This window comes from Echinops telfairi, unplaced genomic scaffold, assembly GCF_000313985.2.
Source record: "Echinops telfairi isolate 266 unplaced genomic scaffold, ASM31398v2 ScPeMD7_7458;HRSCAF=8496, whole genome shotgun sequence".
In the NCBI taxonomy this organism is placed as follows: Eukaryota; Metazoa; Chordata; class Mammalia; order Afrosoricida; family Tenrecidae; genus Echinops; species Echinops telfairi.
In genome coordinates, this window is record NW_022111358.1 from 29,597,899 (window position 1) to 29,618,803 (window position 20,905).

Sequence of the window (20,905 nt, forward strand, 5' to 3'; positions counted from 1 at the left end):
TTGTTTTTTTGTTTGTTTTGCTTTTAATGTTTTCCTGTATAGGAAACCCAGGGTAGATAAATCTATAGAGACAGCAACTGCGTTAATGGTTCCTTGAGGGGGTGGGGGGCTGGCGGGAGAAAGATGGGGCTTTCTGTTCTGTACACGGTGACCGGCCGCTCTGCCCTGTCTCCTCGGGTCCCTATGAGTCCTCATCGGCTCCATGGCAGAGTTTTGGTTTTGGTTTTTGGGACATGGCAGGGGAGGCTGGGGGAGGGGTGCAGTGGGGAGCTAAGCAGGCCGAGTATAAGAATGAAGAAAACGTTCTCTAACAGATTGTGGTGATATGGGACAACTCCCCTTGATGTGACTGAAGTGTGGCCTTGCAGAACACGTGTGGATGAGGCGCCGAAACAACGACTCAAAAAAGAGAGTGGGAGGTCACCCCTAGAGAGGCTGCAAGGAAGAGGGGGGGGTGAGGAAAGGGGCTAAAACCCAACTTGCTCCAGAAAGGAGCAGGGGAAAGCAGAGAAAAGGAACATGTGTCTGTCTGTCTGTGTGTTTGTCTGTGGTTCACAGGAAGGGCTATACCTCCTTGTTTCCTGAGAGAGGGTTTGCAGCTGCGGCAGGGAGGGTGCGGGGAGACAGGCTCCCACCAGAGCTGGGGAGCAAGCTGATGGAGGCTAGCCGGGCCAGTTCTACCCATCAGCAGGGCGTGAGCGGGTGGAGGCAGGGCTCCCGCATCACCTGCACCTGTAGCCCCAGGAGGACATGGGCTTCGGGACCCTGGCTCACCAGGGGTCCTCAGGTGCTAAAGGGGAGATCCCTGCCCTGGGCACCCAGAGAGGGGTGGGCAGAGGGGCTGGGCATGGCAGCGAGGGGAAGGGGCCGTGGCAACCTGCTGCAGCACCCAGATGGTTCATGGGAGAGGAAGCTTCCGGCCCTTCCCCAGCCTTTGGCTGGGCATGAAGGGCTCCTTCGCCAACCCCCTAAGGAGCCCAATGGCCCTTTGGCATGTCCCCCTTCATCTGTCAACAGCCATCCTCCTGCCTCCCCAGCATGCCCGGTCCCCCAGCCAGGCCCCAGGCCCTGCCTCTGAGAAGGGAGTCTGGCTGGCGGGGCCAATCTGGACCAGTCCCTGGCCCTCTGAGGTTCCATTTCCAGGTCTGAAAGAAAGGCATAAAGGTTGGGCTTGGCTACTTTATCATGTCCTTTGCAGGGGCTACACAGAGCGATTGTCTAGGGAGGGTCCCAATGAATGGGCTGTCTGTCTTAAGAATAGGTCCCTGCCTTTCTCTCCACCACCCACTCTAAGGACCACCCAGTTCCTGAGCACTTCCTGTGTGCCACAGAGCCCCGGTGGCACAGCGGTTCAAGCACACTGGCCATCCACGGGCGACAGGTGTGGCAGTCGGCTTCCATAAAGACCCACGGCTTTGGAAACCCGGTGGGACAGTTCTTCCCTGCCCTGCAGGGTGGCTGGAAGAGTCCTAATCGACACTGGGTTTGGGTGGTTTTTCTGGTTCTGTGGGCCGGGGGCCTCACACGCAGGATGTGTGACTAGAAAGGCGGATGGGTGCCAAGGCTGAGTGCCCACGGTGGGCACTGTAGAAACGCTACCTCCACGGGCCCTACCAACGCTGGGAAGCTTTACAAATGAGGAAGCCGACTCAGAGCGGGGAAGAGGTCTGGCCTGGGGCAGGTGAGCCAGGGTGGGGGTAGGGGGTCTTCCCCTGCTAGGACAAGGGCAAGGGGTTCCCATCTATCCCAGCGTGAAGAGGACCACGAGGTCATACTCCTTCCCTCTGACCTGGCCACAGCGGGGAGTGTGGGGAGGAGACAGGCCTGTGTGGCCTTGTCCTAATGGAGGGCAAGTGCTGCTGGGCCTGGCTGCTTCCCAGGGTGACAGTCTGACACCACCCTCGCGCCCCCAGAGAAACCACAGACCCCCACCTAGAGGGTGGAGGGCCTGCGTGGGGCCAGTCCCCACCCACCACATGCCTGATTTGTAGCGCTGGGAGCCTTGGGCCCCCCTGGTCAAAGGGTCAGGGTTCAGATGGGGGGGGGGTGTGGGTTTCACCAGCCAAGGCCAAAGCAGCCGTGTCTGTCTTTCTTTCTGAAGTGGTGACAGAGGCAGCCTGTCACCTTGTCCCAGGACTTCTGGGTGGTGGGGATCTCAGGAGGGAGCCGGCCAAGAGGTGCTGAATGTCAACACTTTAGCTCCACAGAAGGCCGTGAAGGAGAAAGGGCACAGGAGGTGAGGGAGAAGGATGGTCCAGCGATAAGGCCACTGTCCCCCCACCCCAGCCCCCCAGCTGCTCCCCTGCCCCAGCCTGTTCCTGAGAACCTCACGCTGTCCTGCCACGTCCAAAGACAAGGTTGCCTCTTCTGGGTGGTAAGATGCCCCCCAAAGGCCCCCAAGCCACTCTGAGGCAGGAAGTCTTTCTTGCTGTCTAACCTGAGTCTCTTCTTGCAGGACCACAGGGGCGTCTCTGAGGAGCTGCCTCTAAACTGGTGAGGGGGCAGTTTAGGAAGGGTTGTTCACCTCAGCACCCCGTTTGCTTGCCCCAGATGTGAGGCAATCCCTTAGAAACCTACCTTCTGGCTCTGACAGTGCAGCGTGCAGGCGACTCCCACCCCCATGCCCCCTCATGGGGCTCCGGACCACCGGGAGCCCAGCACAACCCAGCGGGCTTCACTACCCCAGAGCCCACTGCAGGTCTGTGTGGCCCTGCCAGAGAGACCGGCCTGGGGGCTGACTCCCTGGGAGCCAGAGGGAGGAGGGCTCAGGGCAAGGGTGGCGGTGGGCACAGATAAGGGGAGGGCATGAAAGAATTCTGCCTCTTCCCGAGGCCAGGAGGTGCCCCACCTGTGCCTGCTTCCCTGACAGGCATTCTGCTTGAAGAGGGGGTGGGGAGGGGGGAGTCTCCCAGCCCTGTGAATGCTGGGGTGGGGGTTAGAGGAGCCGGGCAGGTGTGCTCTCTGCCATCCTCAGAAAGACCAGAGCCCTCCCCTCCCCCACTGGCCCACTCTGCCCCAGCCCTGCAGCTCCAAGGGGGGTGGGGGGTAGAGCGGTGGGAGGAGTGTTTGGGGAGTCTCTAAACTATTTAGGAAAAGAAGGTGGGTTACTCGGTGGAGCGTGTTGCCCTCCTCCTACTTGCCCGGGTGGGGGGGTGGGGACTGGGGGGCAGGGGTGTCTTACCCTCCCTGTTCCCAGGGGGAACTGAGAATGGTCCCTACCATCACCCTTGCGGCCCTCTCCCCCAAGTTTTCAGGTAAGTTGAGCTCTGGTCCCCTGGCTTCCCTCTACACAAAACGGGGGTCCTTCGGCGGAGACACATAGACCACCCCCACCTCTGCTGCCCCGCACCGCGGGCCCCTCCGCCGGCTGCCCCCGCGGCCCGGGAGCGGAGCCAGCCAGCAGCCGCGGTTCTGCGCCTACCTGAGGGTCCTGCGGCGCGCGGCTGCGGCCATGGGCAGTGCCGGCTCCGGGGGTGCGTGGCTGGGGAGCACCCGGCTCCGCGCGCGCTGCGCGGAGCAGGTGCCAGGAGCCGCGCCGGGGGAGGCGGCAGCGGGGAGAGGGGTCCTGGGGTCTCTCAAAAGGCTGGGTCCATTGGCCAGGCTCCTCAATGGCCCTGGATGACCAGGCTCTGAGCACCATGGGGCCACAGAGCTTGGGGAAGAGACCCCACCAATTGTCACCCAACGGTAAACTAAGCTGCGACCTCCCTCTCTTTGGGGGACAGGAGGAGGAAGTTGGCATTCATAGCGGCACCTCCTTTGAGCCAGGCAGGAATCTCTTTTGATCTCCTGACCACACAGGGCGGGCCACTCCGGGGGTGGAGGGGACAAACGTAGCCTCACTGTTCAGACCAGGAAGCCAAAGATGGGGATGTCAAAGAAGTGGCCCACTCTGGCATGACCTCCAACTGCAAGACTAGATTGCGCCCAGGAAAGGGTCCAGGCTGCCAGAGGTCCTGCCTGCTGCGGCTATTGACTGGTGTGTGGGGCTGTGTGCACAGCACAGTGGGTGACGCCACCTAGCAGGAGGCAGGGGTGATATATATGACCCAGCCCTGCCATCTGTCCATTCCTGGGGAGACAATCCCGGGGGGGGGGACACTGAATGACATATTGAAATAGATCATTTGTATGGAGTATAAATTATCTCAATGAAGCGGGAACACCCCCCCCCTTGCCCCCCCTCCCAAAAGTAAAATCCAGGGCTAGGGTGAGTCACGGGGCACCATGCCTACCTCCTCCAACTTGATCCGGTCACACCTCTGTCTGTCCCAGCCCACATCCTGTGTCTGTCCAGGCAGAACTGCAGCGGCTCAAAATTGGAAGGGATTTTAGAGGTCAACCCGTCCCTTTCACGGGAACTCTGACCAGTCGCCCTCTGGCCTCCGCCTGCACCCTGTGCGTGCTGTGATAAGGAGACAGCCTGTTCCAAGGGTGGATCCTTTTCACAGACAGACAGCTCAGTATCGGGGGCTGAACTGTGCTTTCCTGAGATCAGCTCCCGTCCACGGTCAGCTACCCCCAGCTGGTAGGGGCTTTCAGAAGCTCGAAGAAGCTTCTCTTCTCTCAGCGAAAGAAGCACATTTCCCTAACTCTCGGCCCCTGACACGGCCACCCCTTGCAGGAAGCCTTCCAGGATGTGGACGCCCCTGCTCAGCCTCACTGAAGTGTGGCCCTCCACCCTTGCCCCAGCCATCCCACGAGACTGAGCCTTGAGTCATCTCTGTCTGCAGAGGGAATGGCAGCCAGCTGACCGAAACTCAGCAACTCGCTATGTCTTGGTTGAACAAAGGGTTTCCGGGCATTCTACTCCCTCATGGAATTATCCCTTTTAACATACACGGGCATCTCAGGGTCCTCCTTAGAACAGAACCCGGAAGAGTCAACTCCCACCAGTTCACCACGACTGCTGCCCACCCATTAGCAGCTGATGTTCTTGAAGTAGCTCTCCACCTCCCGGGCCTAGTGCCACGTGATATGCTGGTCAGTTCAGCCTCCCCACCGCCCACTCCTGGAGCCCTGAGGCCCAGCCTGTGGGCATCATTCAGCAGGGCCACAGGTGCCAGCAGTTCCCCAGCTTAGTGCCACCCACAAAGACGTGGCTTCACCTAGATACTGAGGAATAACACCCCCCCTAGGGTCCAGCCCTGCCCTCAGACTGATCCACACCTTTCTCGGCTCATATTACCCTCTCAGGAACTGTAAGGAGGCCCTGGCTGGGGCTAAGCATTCAAATACTAAAGGTTGGCGGTTCAAACCCACACCCAAAAGACACATGTCTGCTTTGGAAAGGTCATTCACTGCCTTGAAAGCCCCCCAGAGACAGTTCTGCTCTGATACCTGGGTGGCCGTGTGTCTGAATGGCCTGATGACATCGATCTGACAATCACCCTGGGAGGTCACTTAGTGCCCCTGTCCTCCTTTGGAAAGAAAGGAAAGGGAGGCTCTCAGAGTTTCCCGTGTTGGCCCAAGGTCTCTCGAAGGCAGTCTGCTGGCACAGTGGTTAAGTATTTGCGTGCCAACTGAAAGGTCAGTGGTCCGAGCCCATCGGCTGCTCCGTGGGCACAGACTGTGGCAGCCTGCTTCTGTTAAGACGGCAGCCTCAGAAACCCTCTGGGGCCGTTCTACTCGGTCCTTGGGCCGCTCAGAGTCAGAACCAAGTCGCCTGCGGTGCGTTTGGGTTTGCGATCACACATAGATAGATGGGAGCTGGCCAGAGGGGGGTGGGTGGGGTGGGATTGATCCATTTGAGTGGACTTCCCGCTAAACCACACTGTTTCTAAAGCCCTTATCCCAATAGGCTCAGCAGGCCTCCCTGCCCCCAGAAGGCTGGTATGGGGGTGAAGGAAAAGCAGACAGCCTCTTCCTAGTATGCAGAGCTGGGGGTGCTGCGGGGCATGGTGCCCACAGTCCACTGCCCACGTCCTCTGCTCTTGCCCAAGGAAGGCTGCAGGCCCCCTGGTCACTGCCCCTCCCCCACCTGCCGGAAAAATGACTGTTGGCCTAAATAAAGCCACGGAGTGTCCCAGACCTCACGGCCCAGTCTCATCCCATGATCTCAGTCTCTCTGCCTGGCCTGTGGGTGGGCGAGTCCCCAGCCCTGGGGCAGTGCCTGCCCACACAGAAGGCACATCAGGCTGGATAGGTGGAATGACCCTACAAGCTCCTCCAGGAGAACGGAGGGGAAATGGCAGGAAAATGATGGGGGGTTTTGGTCCCACCCAGGGCTGGCTGTGTGAGCTTAAGTGGGTTATTTCCCTCCTCTGAGCCTCAACTTCCCTATCTGAAGAACAGAGGAATTAATGTCTGGCAACATGGCCGAGATGAAGCAAGGTGTGCCCTGTGAATATGGGCGCCACCAACTAGGTGCTCCTGGCCCGTTTCAGAGACAGGGCATCCACCGAGGCTCCGAGAGGCAAAGGGACTTACAAGCAACATTACTCAGCCTGGGAGTGACCTGGACCCAACAGGGGACAGGCATGCCTGGCTTTAAGGCTGTGCCCTTGCCCTTGGCCCACCGAGCCTCAGTCAATGCCACTTCTACAAAGACATGGGATTACTGTAATAAAGGTCATCATCATCATCAGAGCACCCAGGGCCCCAGCTGTGCCAAGTGTGAGGGGCTAGACAAGGCTCCAGGGACCCCTGCCTCTCCAACTGATTCTCCTGTTGTGCTCGCAGCCCAGCCCGGAGCTGGAGGGAGGGGTGCCCTTTAACGTTGGGTCCCTGGGACCCAGGAGGGTGGGAGAAGCCCTACCCGGGTCAGCCTGCTCCATCCATCAAGGCTCCTTTCCATTCCCGCTGAAAGGGCAGGCTTGCTTGCTAACGGGCTTCATCAAGTTCACTGTGAGCCCTCCCCCCGCAGGGGCCGGTCTTTAGCCTCCTAAAATAGCCAGAGCCATGTGCCCAGGGCGGCTCCCCACTGGTTGCAAATCCCCCTGAAATCAAATCCCCACTCTGCCCAGAGCAGGACGGCACCAGCTCCTGCCTCAACGCCGGGCTCGGCCAGTGGAACCCTGGACAGTTGTCCTTCACGGTGACCGGAACATAAATCCCCAAAGAATGAGACAGGCTCTGGGAACACAGAACCAGACACGGTGCTAATTGGCTTACTTCTGGGCAGGGATGCTGGGGTGACAACAGCCGTGGGCCTCCGTTTCCCAGCCAGTGGAATGAGGAGGAGAGCCTGCCTGCGTCCCTCCTCAGCACAGGGCCTGGCACTGCCCACCAGTGGGTGGCATCTTCCTAGACTATCCAGTTGTCAGACCTAGCAGGGAATGGCTCAAAGTAGGGAGGCCTGATTGCCCAAGATCAAGAGCAGTGGTTCTCAACCTGTGAGTTGCGACCCTTTTGGGGGTCGCACGACTCTTTCACAGGGCTCGCCTAAGACCATTGGAAAACACATATTTCTGATGGTCTTAGGAACCGAGACGTTGGCTTTCTACGCCGCATGCTGTTGCAAAATGTAGCAATGTTGTTATATTAAGACTGTTACCCATGCTACACCATGCTTCAAGACAAAATTACATTTGTCATTAGAAAGAAATATTTCTTTACACATTGATGTGTGTATGGATTGCGATAACAGTTGTATGAGCCCCTAATAAAATGTTTAAAAATAAAAAAAATAAAAAATAAAATAAAAAGAAAGAAATATTTCACAATATATAATGACATATTATTTCCTGATTAATCACTATGCTTTAATTATGTTCAATTTGGAACACTTAAAAGACATCCTGCATATCAGATATTTACATGACACTTCATCACAGTAGCAAAATGACAGTGATGAAGAAGCAACAAAAATAATTTTATGGTTGGGGGTCCCCACCACCTGAGGACCTGGCTGAAAGGGTTTCCGGCATTAGGAAGGTTGAGAACCACTGCTCTAGGTGAACCTTTCAAGTTCAACACAGCGAGTATGAAGGTCTGGGGCACGGAGGGGGGGGGGGCGCCCTGCATATTCCCCCCTCCCCCATGTGAGGCAGGTAATGGGACCCTGGAGGTCCTCAGCTTGCAGCAATCAGGATGAGATTATCGCAGACCGCATTAAACTTTCAGTCTTTGCTCAAGCAGCAGCAGCAGCAGCTGACAGCCTTGCCTTTCCTGACTTGCTACCATCGCCCTCTCCTGGACCCTGGCCACCCAGAGGCTGGACATAGCTGGGTGGACACGATGGCCTGCCACAGGGGCTGGGTAGGGGGGGGGGGCTGGGAGTTGTGGTGAGCTGGAAGGAGGGGCCAGCCAAGGGGGACAGCGTGTGTCTGCAGGTGTCGTTTGAAGAGTAACTTGGCATGAGACAAAGGTACACACTTGACAACACTGCCATCTGTCCCTTCTCATCTCCGAACCTCACTGTCCCCATCTGTGAAACGGGGACAGGATGAGCAACAATCACTACACAGTAACTCCTTGTCCCAAAGCAGACAGCTGAGCGGATTCCAGAGGAGAACAAGCTGTAAAGGGCCATCCCAATGTGAGGAATAACGTCATTCGTCACAGCAGGAGGGACAGGGATGGGACTACAGGAAGAACTTCCTCACAGCTATGCACTGGAAACTGACTGGACAAAAGGGGAGCGAAGAAAAAGAGTTGTAAGAGCCCCCAATAAAATGATTTAAATACTTTGGGGGGGGAAAAAGGAGAAAAAGGAAAAAAAGGAGAAGGAAGTAAACGCCAACCATTTGATCCCCTTGTCCCGGTGAATCCTTTCCCTCTTGCGCCCCATCCTGCCACCCCGTGCTCTCCTCCCGCCCCAGCCCCCTGCTCTCTGCACTGGTATCCAACTGGTATTTGTTGCCAATGCAACGGAAATTATTTCAACTCCTCACCCACCTTGGCAGAGCTGCCCGGGGTGTGTGCAAGGGGCTGGAGGTGAAGGGGAGGAGAGTGAAAACGGGGTCCCCACCAGCAGGGCTAGCCCCACTCCCCAGAATCTCAACTGCTGCAGTGGGAGCCCAGATGGCAGTCAGCTTCCTGGGGACCCTTTCCAGATCACCCCCTGGGAGGAAAGGTGAAAGGCCGGGGCTCGGGGTCCTCACAGGGACTCTGGCTCCCTTCCCTCTTTTTTAAAGAGCTGCATTCAGAAGCTGCCTGCCGGGAGAGGCCCTGACCACCGGCCAGGACCAGCCCTGAGGAAATGAAGGCCTTTGAGTCCCGAGGACCCACCCTCGTTTCCTGGTACTTTGATTTACTAGTTTGGACAGCAGGACCCCCTCACCCTGGCCCACCTCGGCAGAACTTCTTCTCTTAATTGAGAAGGCTGAGGATGGCCCTGGGAGTTTGGGGTCACCTGGGTCAGGAGTTGGAGGGAGGGGAGAGCCTGCAAACCCACGGGCTGTGGGAGACGGTGGGATGGCCAGGGCCCATGTGCCAGCCAGGGGCTAACTGCGGCCACTTCAAGGCACACTCCTCTCAATTTGCCCGTGGGTGGAGCACACAGGCCGTTGCAGCCCGAGAAGGAGGCCTTTCAAAAGCAGCCAAGGGGGCTGGCTTCCCACAGCGGGGCTCTCGAGACCTGGACTGGGATTCCCTGTGGGGACTCTGGTCCCCACACCCTCTTGCTACCCCTTGGGTCTGTAAAATGGGCCCAGTAGTTTTCCCCCTGAGGCTTGCTGGGAGTCTTAGTAACCCTTTCAAGACTAAATTCTTTACCGCTTTACTTTTCTTGTTGTTGTTGAAACCATGTGTTTTCAGTCATGGAAGGCATCTTGAATGAATTTTTAAAATTTTGTTTTGAGGGAATAGGTATTTTGATATAATTAGTGGACCCGTGGTTCTGAGAGGTCCCTGGGGCTGGGGTGGGTGGGATAAAAACCCCATTTTTCATAAGACATAATAATAATTTATAAATTATCAAGGGTGCATGGGGGTGAGGGGCAGAGGAAGGGAGGGGGAGGGGGGAAAAAGGAAAATGAGCTGATTCTGGGAACCCAAGAGGCAAGCGAATTTTGGGAATGATGAGGGCAACAAATGTATAGATGTGCTCTACACAATTGATCTATGTATTGTGATGAATTGTATGAGCCCCAATAAATAGATTAAAAAATAAAATGCAAATAAAACAAATGAATGTAAAAAAAACAAAACAATAAATATAACCAGTATATTCTGCCCCAAAAAAAACAAAAACAAAAAACCATTTTTCAAATCCATGCAATTATACAGACTTCCACCAGATGGCAGCATGGACTCAAAGTGGGATCATACTTTCCCACACACCCTACAGGTGGAAAATAAAGGGGGACACTACACAGGAAAGGGTTAAGAGATGAGATAAGAAGTGTGTCTCAGAACACAACAAACCAACCAGAAAAGAAGCGTGTCTGTGCCTGGCACAGAGCAGAGGCTCAACAAACTCGCTCAGTACACGTAAACGTTTGTTAAAACCTGATTCTAGTAGACCCTTCATTCTGTACTCCCGTTGTGAACAAAAGTGCCCAGAGACAGCGTGGGACTTGAAATCTTGAGGGGCAGGGGGAATGTGCACAGATAAACTCAGGAGGTCAGGTGGGGTGAGGGCTTGACGGAGGCAGGTGTTCGGGGAGAGTCCCTGAGGAGGGGACCATTGTGCCCACACCTCGGTAACATACAGTCACCTTCCTGAGGGGCTGGCTTCCACCATGGCTACATTGGAGTCACCAGGGAAGCTTTGACAAGGACGCCGAGGAGCCAGGTGGCATTTGGTCTGGCACGTAGCCTGGAGACCAGGATGTCTATGGTGCCCAGGTGGTTCTGATTTCAGCCATGAGACCCTGACCCTGCAGACTTCCCAGGTACCTGGCTGCTTGAGCACTACCTGGGGAGCTTGCCAGGCATCCTAGAGCCACCCCCAGGGGCTCCAATTCAGGGGCCTCACCTCATGCCCAGCATCTGCCTTTTCGCAAGCACCCAGCTGGTTTTGAAGAGCAGACAGGTCTACAGCTGAGTGGGGGAACACAAGTCCAAACTCCTGAACTTGACACTAGAGCCCAACTACATACACTGACCCCAATCACAGCCACACAGGACCTGCCCCTCTCCGCCTGGAAGCCCCGCCTCCTGTCTCCTGTGAGTCCTGCTCACTCTGCTAGGCTCGTCAGCAAGTGCGCAGTCTCCACCCTGGGAGCCAGAGAGCCTGGCTCTGTGATCGCCCACCGGAGCCCCCTAGCTGAAGCCCCACAGTAGAGCATCCCTTCTCACGTCCATTGCTCTGGGCTCAGCTGGAGGCCGGGCTCCCAGGCAGGGTGGCCTCTCCACAGCGCCTGACACCCCCCAGGGTATGACATGCCCTTGTCGAACCTCAAATCTACCCAGGGCAGCTGCTCCCACAGTGGGCCAAAGGTGGTAGGGTTGCCAGCTGCTTCTCAGCACCCCTGCTCTACCTGCTGGGCTGCGATGCCTCTTCAGAGTCCGACTTCTCCCCTGGCCCATGGCTCAAGCCCTGGGGTAGGAGACAGTGAAGGATGAGGTCCACCCCCCCCAAGACCCCCTTTTATTCCAGGGCACTCACCTGCACCCCTTCTGAAGAACTGGGTCTTCAGTGAGACAGTGGTGACGTGGTGGGCTGCTAACTGCAAGGTCAGCAGTGGAAACTACCAGCCGCCCTTTGGGAGAGAAGGGGGCTTTCTACTCCTGCAAAGAGGTTACAGTGTCAGAGGGGCACTGTCCTATAGGAGAAAAATGGGGCTTTCTACTCCTGCAAGGAGTTACCGTGTCAGAGGGGCACAGGGACCGTTCCACCCTGTCCTGTAGGCTCCCTGTGAGTCAGCATCAACTCCATGCCCGTGAGTCTGACTTCTGGTTGTAGGTGCCTGACTTAAAGGGCCCCCATCTTTTTCCTTCTGGAAGCAGCCTAGTACAGGCCTCCTTCCGGGTTCAAATCCTACCTCTGCCACTTCCCAGCATCTCTGTGCCTCAGCTTTCTAATCTGTGAACTAGGGATAAAGCCGATCACCTCTCTCCCTGGGGTCCTTGAGAAGCCTCGGTAGTGTAGTGGGCTATAGATTGAGCTGCCGCCCCTCCAGAGAAAAGATGACACTCTATTTCTGTGAAGAGTTTGTCTCAGAAACCCACTGGGGTAGAGCCACCCTGCCCCGTCGGGTGGCTCTGGGTCAGAATTGACTCAGTGGCAGTGAGTCTGGTTTTGAGAGAGGGGGTCATGGTCGTTCGTCCCCTCCCAACCCTGGCGGCCCCAGACACACTTCAGGAAATGCCGCGCCTGACCTGTGCCTTCCCTGGCTCGGCTGAGCACCGGCTCACCCTGGTTTTCCTGGCTTGGTTTTTGGCAGTCGGCTGCCAGGCCTTTCTCTTTCGTCTATCTCAATCGAACACGGCACTGAAACGTCCCCGGCATCATCGCCACACACACGCCTCCCAGGGGCTGGCGAGGGACCAGTCTGCTGCCGGAAGGTGAGGGGTCTGTCACGGAAGGACCACTGCGCTCAGAGCGGCGTTGTAAGCCTTACCTGGGCCAACATGTGGAAGGTGTTTGGCAAGCAGGCATATGCTAATCACCAGGTGTGCTCGTTAGCCATGTTCTAAAACAGTCGAGAAAGGGGTCGAGATGCCTAGTAGTCTGTCAACAACCTGGGTCCTGATGAGGTGCCAGGACTGGGGGGCTGGGCTCCCCATTTTACAGGTGACCTGTCATCTGAGGGTCAGGGGGAGGAGATAACTTGCCTCAGGTGACATTCAAAGCTCAACTTGTCATCCCTTCCCTAAGCTCTGCCCGACACCCCCACCCCTCTCACTCTTCAGACGCCGAGCCAGCCCAGGTGGGCACAGTGCCCGTGTGGACAGAGGCCCCTTTGTGCCCCTGCCCAGGGTCACACCCTGAGCTCGGAGCCGCAAGCCGGACAAGTGCCCTGTGTCTGGGTCGGTTTCCACGCCAGGTCCTGCCATGTGACGCTGGGTGGGCTGACCCCAGGGCCACGCCCTTCCTCCCCCCCATCCCGGCTCACAGGGGATCCCCAACCACTCCCTCTGCTGTTCAGCCATGCGGGGTCTCCCAGGAAAACACCCCAGTTCTTGGTCTCCACCCTGTGCAAACTCAGAGTGGCCAGCCTCTGGGGTGGCCAGCATTGGGCGGTCTGAAGTCACATGAGAAAAGGCATCATAGGAGTGAAGGGGGCGGGGATGACACCCCATCAGGTTCAAACCTACACTTTCTACCTAAAGCCCGAGGCTCCCACCCACCAGCTGCTCCTCAGGAGGAAGACGGCGGGCAGTCTGCTTCCACAAAGGTCGACAGAACCCTCTAGGGCAGCTCTACTCTGTCCCGCGGGTCACTGTGAGCTGGAACCGACGTCGTGACCGTGAGTTTCTATCGCTGGGCTGCTAACCGCAAGATTGGCAGTTCAAAACCACCAGCTGCTCTGCAGGAGGAAGAGGAGGCTTTGTGCCCCGGCCGAGACCGACAGTCTCGGAAATCCACAAGGACCATTCTGGCCTGTCCTATGAACCGGTTCGATGGCAGTCTACCTCATCTTCCCTCACAGGGGCTGCGATGGCTTGTATTCAGTACCAGCCTAAGGTCGATGGCTCTGACCCACCCGGCGGGTGGCGCCAGGGAAGAAAGGCCTGGCGACCACAGCCTAGAACACCCAGTGGAGCAGCGGGCCCACTCGGTTACACTCGCGGGCGGGGCTGTGAGCGGGAATCGGCTCCACAGGGGCAGTCTTTCTTCCCGCGTCCCCTTCTCTTACCAGGCGCCTCCCACCCTGAGGTGTCCACTCGGCCAGCATGAGGCCAGTCGGACCCGGCACTCCCCTGCCTGAAAGCTCCAAAGATATCCCTCCCGGAGGGTCCTTCCCTATAGCCAGGAAGGCTGGCCCCTCCCCCGCCATCAGCTCTCTCCCACAGAGGAACCGAGATGTATATATGACTACAAGGGTGACACAGAGGGACCTCGCTAGAGACTGACCAAGAGGGACCACAGCGAGTCTCCCCATGCAGGATGGGCAGACGGCCACGGCGGAGACGCGTCGGGGGCCTGCGACTGCCACGTGGCCTGGCAGGCCGAGCCTCGGCTGCGGAACTCAGCCCTCGACCCGGTGGCAGTGGGCTCCTTAAGAACGGAAACAGAGGCCTTCCTCCATCACCCTCTCCCCCACCCAGAAGGTGGGTTCCCATCCCAGCAGTGCCTGTGGTCTTCCCCTGGAGTCCCGGTGCCAGAGCCAACCCAAACCCAGGGGCCATTTGGGTTGATTACAGCCCACGGCGACGCCACCCCCGTAGGGTGTTCGTGGCCAGCACCATTCAGAAGGGGATCACCTGGCCTTTGTTCCAGGGTGCTTTTGAGACCAAAGTACCACTGCCACCGAATCCATTGTGACCAAGCCATTCTATGCCCCCTTTCTGAGGTCCTAAGTCCCCACGGGGACAGCTTTCGCACAAGAGTGGCTGGTGGGTTTGAACTGCTGACCGGCAGTTAGCAGTCCCATGCCTACCTGGCAGCCCCAGTAGGGCGCCTTGGGTGCCTCTGAAGGGGTTCAAAACACCAACCTTTCTGCTAGTCAGAGCGCGCCTCATTGATTATTCCATGCAGAGACCCTACCTGGCCTCCTGCACAGGGCAACATAGTGTATCATCCCTGCTCAGCACACACGGATGGGATGGACTGGCATGTCAGCATCACGAGGGGACAGTGGAGACATTCGAGAGAGGAGAGGAGAAAGATGGGGTAGAGACGCTCCTACTTTTCTGTACTCCCCCCCCCCCTCAGCACAGCAGGTGCCAGGAGCTCAGTTCAGCAGGAGAGAAGAGGAGAGACAAACATTAGCTGTACTTCAGTTTTGCCCCTTGGTCAAGGACTAGGTGCCAACTGGCCAGCTGCCCCCACTGGGCCACCCCTTGCAGGCTGGTGCCCGCATTGGGCTGTTGTCCAGGCTATTTGGGGAAACTTCCTGATCCCCCCTCTGGCTTCCCCACCCCCACCCCTCATCCTGAAGACCCAGAATAGCTGTCCCCAGCCTCAACCAAGGGACACTCCTAATTAGCATCCAGATGGTTGTAAGCATCTCTAAACGCCCCTTGTGTCCTTCTTCCCCCAGGAAGCTGCGAACGAGGACAGTGGGTGGAGAAGGAGGCCACCGTCATGCTACCTGCCCCTGGATGCCCTTCCTAGCTGAGGACACTGGGACGCAGGGTCTAGAGTCTTGGTCTCTGAAGGAGGGGTGGGGGGACGAGGGTGAGCTGTCCTGAGAGCGGAGATGTGACGGCAGTCTATGGTGGCTTTTGCCCATGTGGCAGCGTGACCTGGCCCTGAGGAGACCTGGCTGTGGCGAGGGAGGAGTCCAGGCTCTGCCAGGTGACCGGTCCTGGGTAAGGGAGGGGCCTTGACGCTCTGTGGTCCAGCACCTTCCTAGGGGATGGGGCCGTGTACCTCGGCAGGTGCCCGTAGGAGGGCAAGAGAAAGTTCTGGATAAACTAAAGCACCAAACTGACTCAATGGACGGGAAGTCCCTCGGGTCCAGTGACCTTTGTCGTGTGTGTGTGTGTGTGTGTGTGTGTGTGTGTGTGTGTGTTGGTGGCGGTGGTGGGGGGCGTGAGCCCTTAGAGAAATCTCCCTTCAAGGTATCTTTGGGTCTTGCACTGGCCGTACCTGTGGCTGGATCAAACTCTCAGCCAAGGATGTGGGTGGGTGGGGATCTAGGCAGACTTCTCCTCCTCGAGTGGAGAACCACACCCTTCTTCATGCCCCTCTTTGGGGAGCCCCAGCACCCCGGGGACCCAGCTCCACACACTTCGTCCCAGAACTTCCTCTCCCCGTGTGCCCCCTGTCCTGTTCCTCTGGGTCCAGCAATCCCATCAGCCCTCAGGTGACCAGGGAGGGGTGGGGAGAAGGGAGGAAGCGGGGGTGGAGGGAGAAGGGCTGAGACCTGAGACACAGAGAGAAGAGAAGCCTGGGGATGGGCAGTGGGGGAGATGGGGGTGTGAGGGAGGGCCGAAGAGGGTGGGGCAAGGCTGGAGCCTGGCCCCTTGCCTAGGCATCTGAAGTGGGGGGAAGTATCTGAGGAGTTGGTGAGCACCCCACCTGAGGAAGGAAACCTTCATCAAATAAACAAACAGCCAACACAGGGCTCCTGTGCAGAAGGCGGCCAGCAGCGGGGGAGGCCAGCCCTGTGGGGAGGGAGGCCTTTGAACAGGCCCTTCGGACCCTGGCCGCTGGCAGGAATGCTGGAACAGGGTGGGGAGCACCCTGGTGGTTTGGAGCAGGAAGCTGGAGCCTGGGGTGGGTGGGTTGAGCTTGGCTGCTTCTAGGAAAAAGAAAAGTGTCGATTCAGCCCCTCTGGTCCACGCCTCTTCCCCAACCCCCTTTCCTCAGCTCCAGGTCACCCAGGTCAGCCCGAGAGACAGACAGCCTCTCCCCGCCCAGCACTCTCCGCTCCAGCCCTGCTGCAGCACTGGGACCCTGGGCCCCGGCACCAGAAAGCAGCATTTCTGAGTCCACAGGCAAAGCCCCAAAGTTCTGACACGGAGCGCCCGGCACGATGGCAGTGCCCAGGTGTTTGGTCACGGTCACTAGGGACACGGGTTGTCCCGGGGCTCCTCTAGAGCACAGCATCTTAGACTTTGGGTGTCGTGAAAACGTTGGCAACAGCACAGGGCTTCTGAGCGCACACAACGACCAAGACGTCACTCAAGCTCAAACGCATCATGAAGCTGGTGTTCCTGGCAGCGAGGGCCCACGCTGCACACGGCCCGGTGAGGACAGCGTGCGAAGCCTGGGCCAGAGCCCGCATGGCGGCGATGGAGGGCAGTCCAGAAACACGGCCAGAGAGCGACAGAGAGGCGCACCCCTGCAGTCAGAGATACTGCGGGTGAGATCTGACAGGGACTGAGACGACAGGGAGAGAGACATGGAGAGAGATGGGAGAGAGAGAACCTGTGTGTGAGAGACAGACAGAGACAAGGAGTAAAACTGAGGAGAGTGTGTGTGTGTGTGTGTGTAAGTGAATGAGAGAGAGAGAGAAATGGAGGAAAGCAGTAGGGAGAAGGGCAGGTGGGAGAGAGACAGGAACAGGAGAACCACCTCGGAGGAGGGACGAACATACAGAGACAGAGGGAGGACAAACCTGGTGGAGGCAGCCAGGCAGACAGGGGACAGGAAGATGGGCGGTTTGGGGGCATGGGCACAGGGGGCACAGGGTCGGGGGCAGGGACACAGCGGTGGGCACACTCACAGGCGAGGAGCAGAGTGGGGGCTCACAGAGAACCAGAGGAAGACAGACAGCCCAAGAGGAGGCTCAGGTCCTGCACACTCCCCCGAAGGACCTGGGGCTCTGGACCTGGGTGCTGTGGGATTTGGGGGGCCTCCGTCCCGGGAGGGCCGTACTGCAGCCTGCTGTCCCCAATGCGGAAGGCCCGCTGGCACCTGGCCCCCAGCCACCCTCCAGCAAGCCAACCTGGAGCCACTGGGGCTGGTGGGGTCACCTTAGGTGAATGTCACGTCACTGACCAGGGAGCGTGATTGACTGTAGCTGCGATGGAGGGCAGGGAAGCCCCACACGGCTGGTGTCATCAGGGTGGGTCTACCAGGGCATCCCCGGCCCCAGGCTGCACCTGGAGCAGTGCTCAGGGGTGAGAGAGTGTGGGCGGCCAGGCAGGCAGGGGAGGGGGTACCTCTGAGCAAATCTCTAGTCCCATCGGGCACCTCAGATCACTAACAGGGTCACGGTGGCAGGTGAAACCCTCAGACTGTCCAGGCTGACGCAGGGAAGAATGTGTACACACACACACACACAGACAGAGAAAGCCATGTGCCTCTCTTCTGAACAGGTGGCATGCCCAAGTGCCCCAGGGCACTCATGACCACCAATGCTGATCCCCAGCACCCGGCCAGCTGGCCCCCACTTTTCCCCACCCCAAGTCCAGCATCCAAACTAAGGGGGGACCCACCTCGCAGACACATGGCCTATTCCCTCACAGGAGGGGTAGCGGAAGAGACGAGGGCCTACCCCTCACCCCTGCTGCTGCTGCAGCCCTGCTCTGCCCCCTTAGAGGGAGTGGGGGCCATGCCCAGGAGATGAGCCACACCTCTCCTCTTATCCCCCTTTTCCTGCATCTCCGGACACTGAGAAAAACTGTCCTAATTTCGGGATGGAAAATGAGGTCAGGAGACCCCTGGGGTACTGCTTGCTGGTGACAGCTGACAGTCTTCGTGCCACCTTCCTGGCACAGAGGAGCGAGCATGTCCTAAACCTAGTTTTAAGGGGAGCTGCTGTCTTGGGAGGCAGGGTGAAATGTCACCAAATGGAAGCTCAGCTGTCAAGTCCAGCTAGCCCATCCCGAGCTGTGAACCACAAGGTCAGCAGTTCAAACCCATTTGCTGCTCTCTGGGACAAAGATGAGGCCTTTTGCTCCCATAAGAATTCAGAGTCTTAGAAACCCTCCCTGTCCTATGGGGTCACCTGAGTCCCCATTGACAGGATGGCAGTGTTTTTAAATTCCCTTCTGAGGCCGCTCCCTAACATCTGCAGGGCCCAGGGCAAGAGGACCGGTACAGACCCACCTGCCTCTCTCTAAGTATTTCAATGTCATAACTCAAGCTGGCAGATAAAGCATGTTCTCACTTCTCACCTGAAGCCCTGGTGGCATAGTGTTGGGCTGCGAGCTGCAGTTCAGAACCACCAGCTGCTCCTCGGGAGAAAGACAGGGCTTTCTGTCCCCATGCAGAGTCCCCCTGTCGTACAGTTACTATGAGTCGGCTTTGACTCGATGGCAGTGGGAGAAAGTGAGAACCTCTCATCTTGACCAAATACACTTCAGGACCACCTGGCAGCCTGGGTTAAATGTAAATCTCTGTCACTCCTGGGAGAGGTGTGCCACAGTGATGCAGGCTAGGGAGAAAGAGGCAGCTCTCCTGAAAGCCCTGGGTGTTCCTGGGGCCTGCAGGGGGCACACACACACACACACGTGCCTGGACAGCCTGTCTGCTTACCCTGACGCCCTCCATACGCCCTTCAAACAGCCATCCCTGGCTAGTCCTCAGGGTGAGGGAGCACATCCCAGGGGCAGAGTCTGTCCTGAAGAGAAGAGCCTTTGGAGACACGGAACAAGCTGGGGACCCCTTGGGCAGAGACCCCCAAGTCGGAGGCATTGAGAGTGTGCTCTGGAAGGGGCCCACGCCCACGGACTCCTGGAAGGCTCAGCCCCTCCCCTAGGCCCTGTCGACTCTTCTCACCCCTCCAGGAGGGATGTCCTGGGAGTGGCCCTTGAAAGCACTCTAGGCAGGGCCACCCAGCCTGCCTGGCCTTCCCAACAGCCTCCAGAGCTCAGGCCCAGGCCTGGAGCTGCCTTTCCATGGCAGGACAGCTTGCAGTGTCCCCAAGTAGCACTCTCAGCCACTAGTCTCTTCCTGGAAATTTTTTGTGTGGCTTGATCCCAATTTCGGGATTTCTGGAGGTGGGGAGGGCAGGGAGGTGATGACCATGGGGCTTTTTTTTAGGTTGGGTCTCTAAGCCAGAGCTTGTTCCTCGAAGGCACGGTTCCAAAAAGACTTCTGCTGCCACTGGTCCCTGCCCTGCAGTGGGGACTTTCTGCCATCCTAAAGATGAAGGCTGGAGCAAAGGGAGGGAGGGGCCCTGGGCAGCCAGCCCCAGCCCATCCAGGTGAGAGCCAGGGTCCGTCCGGCAGGAGTCAGGGGGTGAGGGGCATCACTCTCTGGCCAAGTCTGCCCCCCCCCCCCCCAACACACACACACACACACACACACGGGTTCTGCTGCCCTACACGGGAAGGGATGCTTGTGCTTGCTGAGCTCGCTCTAGGCACCAGGCACTGTGCTAAGTGCCTGACACGCAGTCTCGCTGTCTCCTGCCAGCCTCCCTGTGAGGTGAGTTCTACTGTTGCCCTCATTTTACAGGTGAGGGTGCAAACGCAGTGAGGGGGACAACCTGTCACGCACGCAGCAGGCAGAGGAGGCAGAACTGACCCCAAAGCCCACACCCATTCCTTCTACAGCAAACTGCCTCCCAGAAGCAAGAAACTGGCACAGAAGCAGAAGGAATGAAGGTCAGGTATGAGAAAGCACTTCCCAACAGCGCTGGTGTGAGTGGTGGGGCAAGACAATGGGCTAGGGAATCTAGACAGAGAGCTGCCAGCGCCTCCCCCCCACCCCATGTCACCTGTCTGTCCAAAGGCTTGTGATGATCCCTGGAAGCTCGGGAAGGCCCAGGGGGTCTCGGCTGGACCCAGATGGCCCCATCCCGGCCTCCTTCCACCCTGCAGTCTGCGGAGCCTTTGGGGCTCAGAACTCCAAGAGCCACATCTGAGCTGTCGCCTGGCACCTCTACCTACAGAAGTCTTCCTTGACGTCCCGAGAACGGGTCCCTATTTCTGCAGCCAAGTTCCAACTCCCAGGGTCCAGTGTGCCTCAAGTCTGTTCGCTAAGAGCACCTGTGTGATCCCTTCTCTCTAGACCCACAGAAGACCTAAGCAGTCCCCAGCTTTACGGCATTCGCGCCCGCCCCCCCAGCACCCGGCCCCTCACTGGCACACACGTATACCTAAGGGGCCTTGGCCTGGCGCGCATGCTCTGTAGCAGTTCCTAGAACACTTGCCCACAGGACAGAAGCCGTCTGGTCCAGCCATCTCTCCCGACCCCGAGTGAAGGGCTTGGATGAGGCACCCGCCAAGTCCAGGATGTCTCCTTACCCCGTACCGTACCCTTTCCCAGCCGGCTCCCTAAGGCAGTGTTGCCTTTTCACACCGCAGAGCGCTGCACGTTCCCCAGACGTGAGCCAAACCGCTAGATGCCCAGCTTGGGTGCGCCTTGCCGGGATCAGAATGTCCTTCTGGCCCCGGGGAGCCTCCAGTTTTTAGCTAAGGAGACAGAATCAGTCAGATGGGCTGCCTGGCTCTGTCTTCCCTCCAGGTGCTCAGCGGGGACCAGCCCGGGGCGTCGCAGACTTACCTGCGG

The 20,905-nt window shown here is 58.1% G+C and overlaps 1 protein-coding gene across 1 annotated transcript in view; it reads right to left on the reverse strand.

The window, feature by feature from the left end:
• ZNF385C (zinc finger protein 385C) overlaps window positions 1–20,150 on the reverse strand; it is a 49,397-nt gene extending 29,247 nt beyond the window's left edge. The window contains exon 1 of the mRNA XM_045299599.1: window positions 20,112–20,150. The gene's annotated coding sequence lies outside the window, so the exon portion shown is untranslated. The remainder of the gene's footprint in view (window positions 1–20,111) is intronic.
• Between the last annotated feature and the right edge of the window lie 755 nt (window positions 20,151–20,905).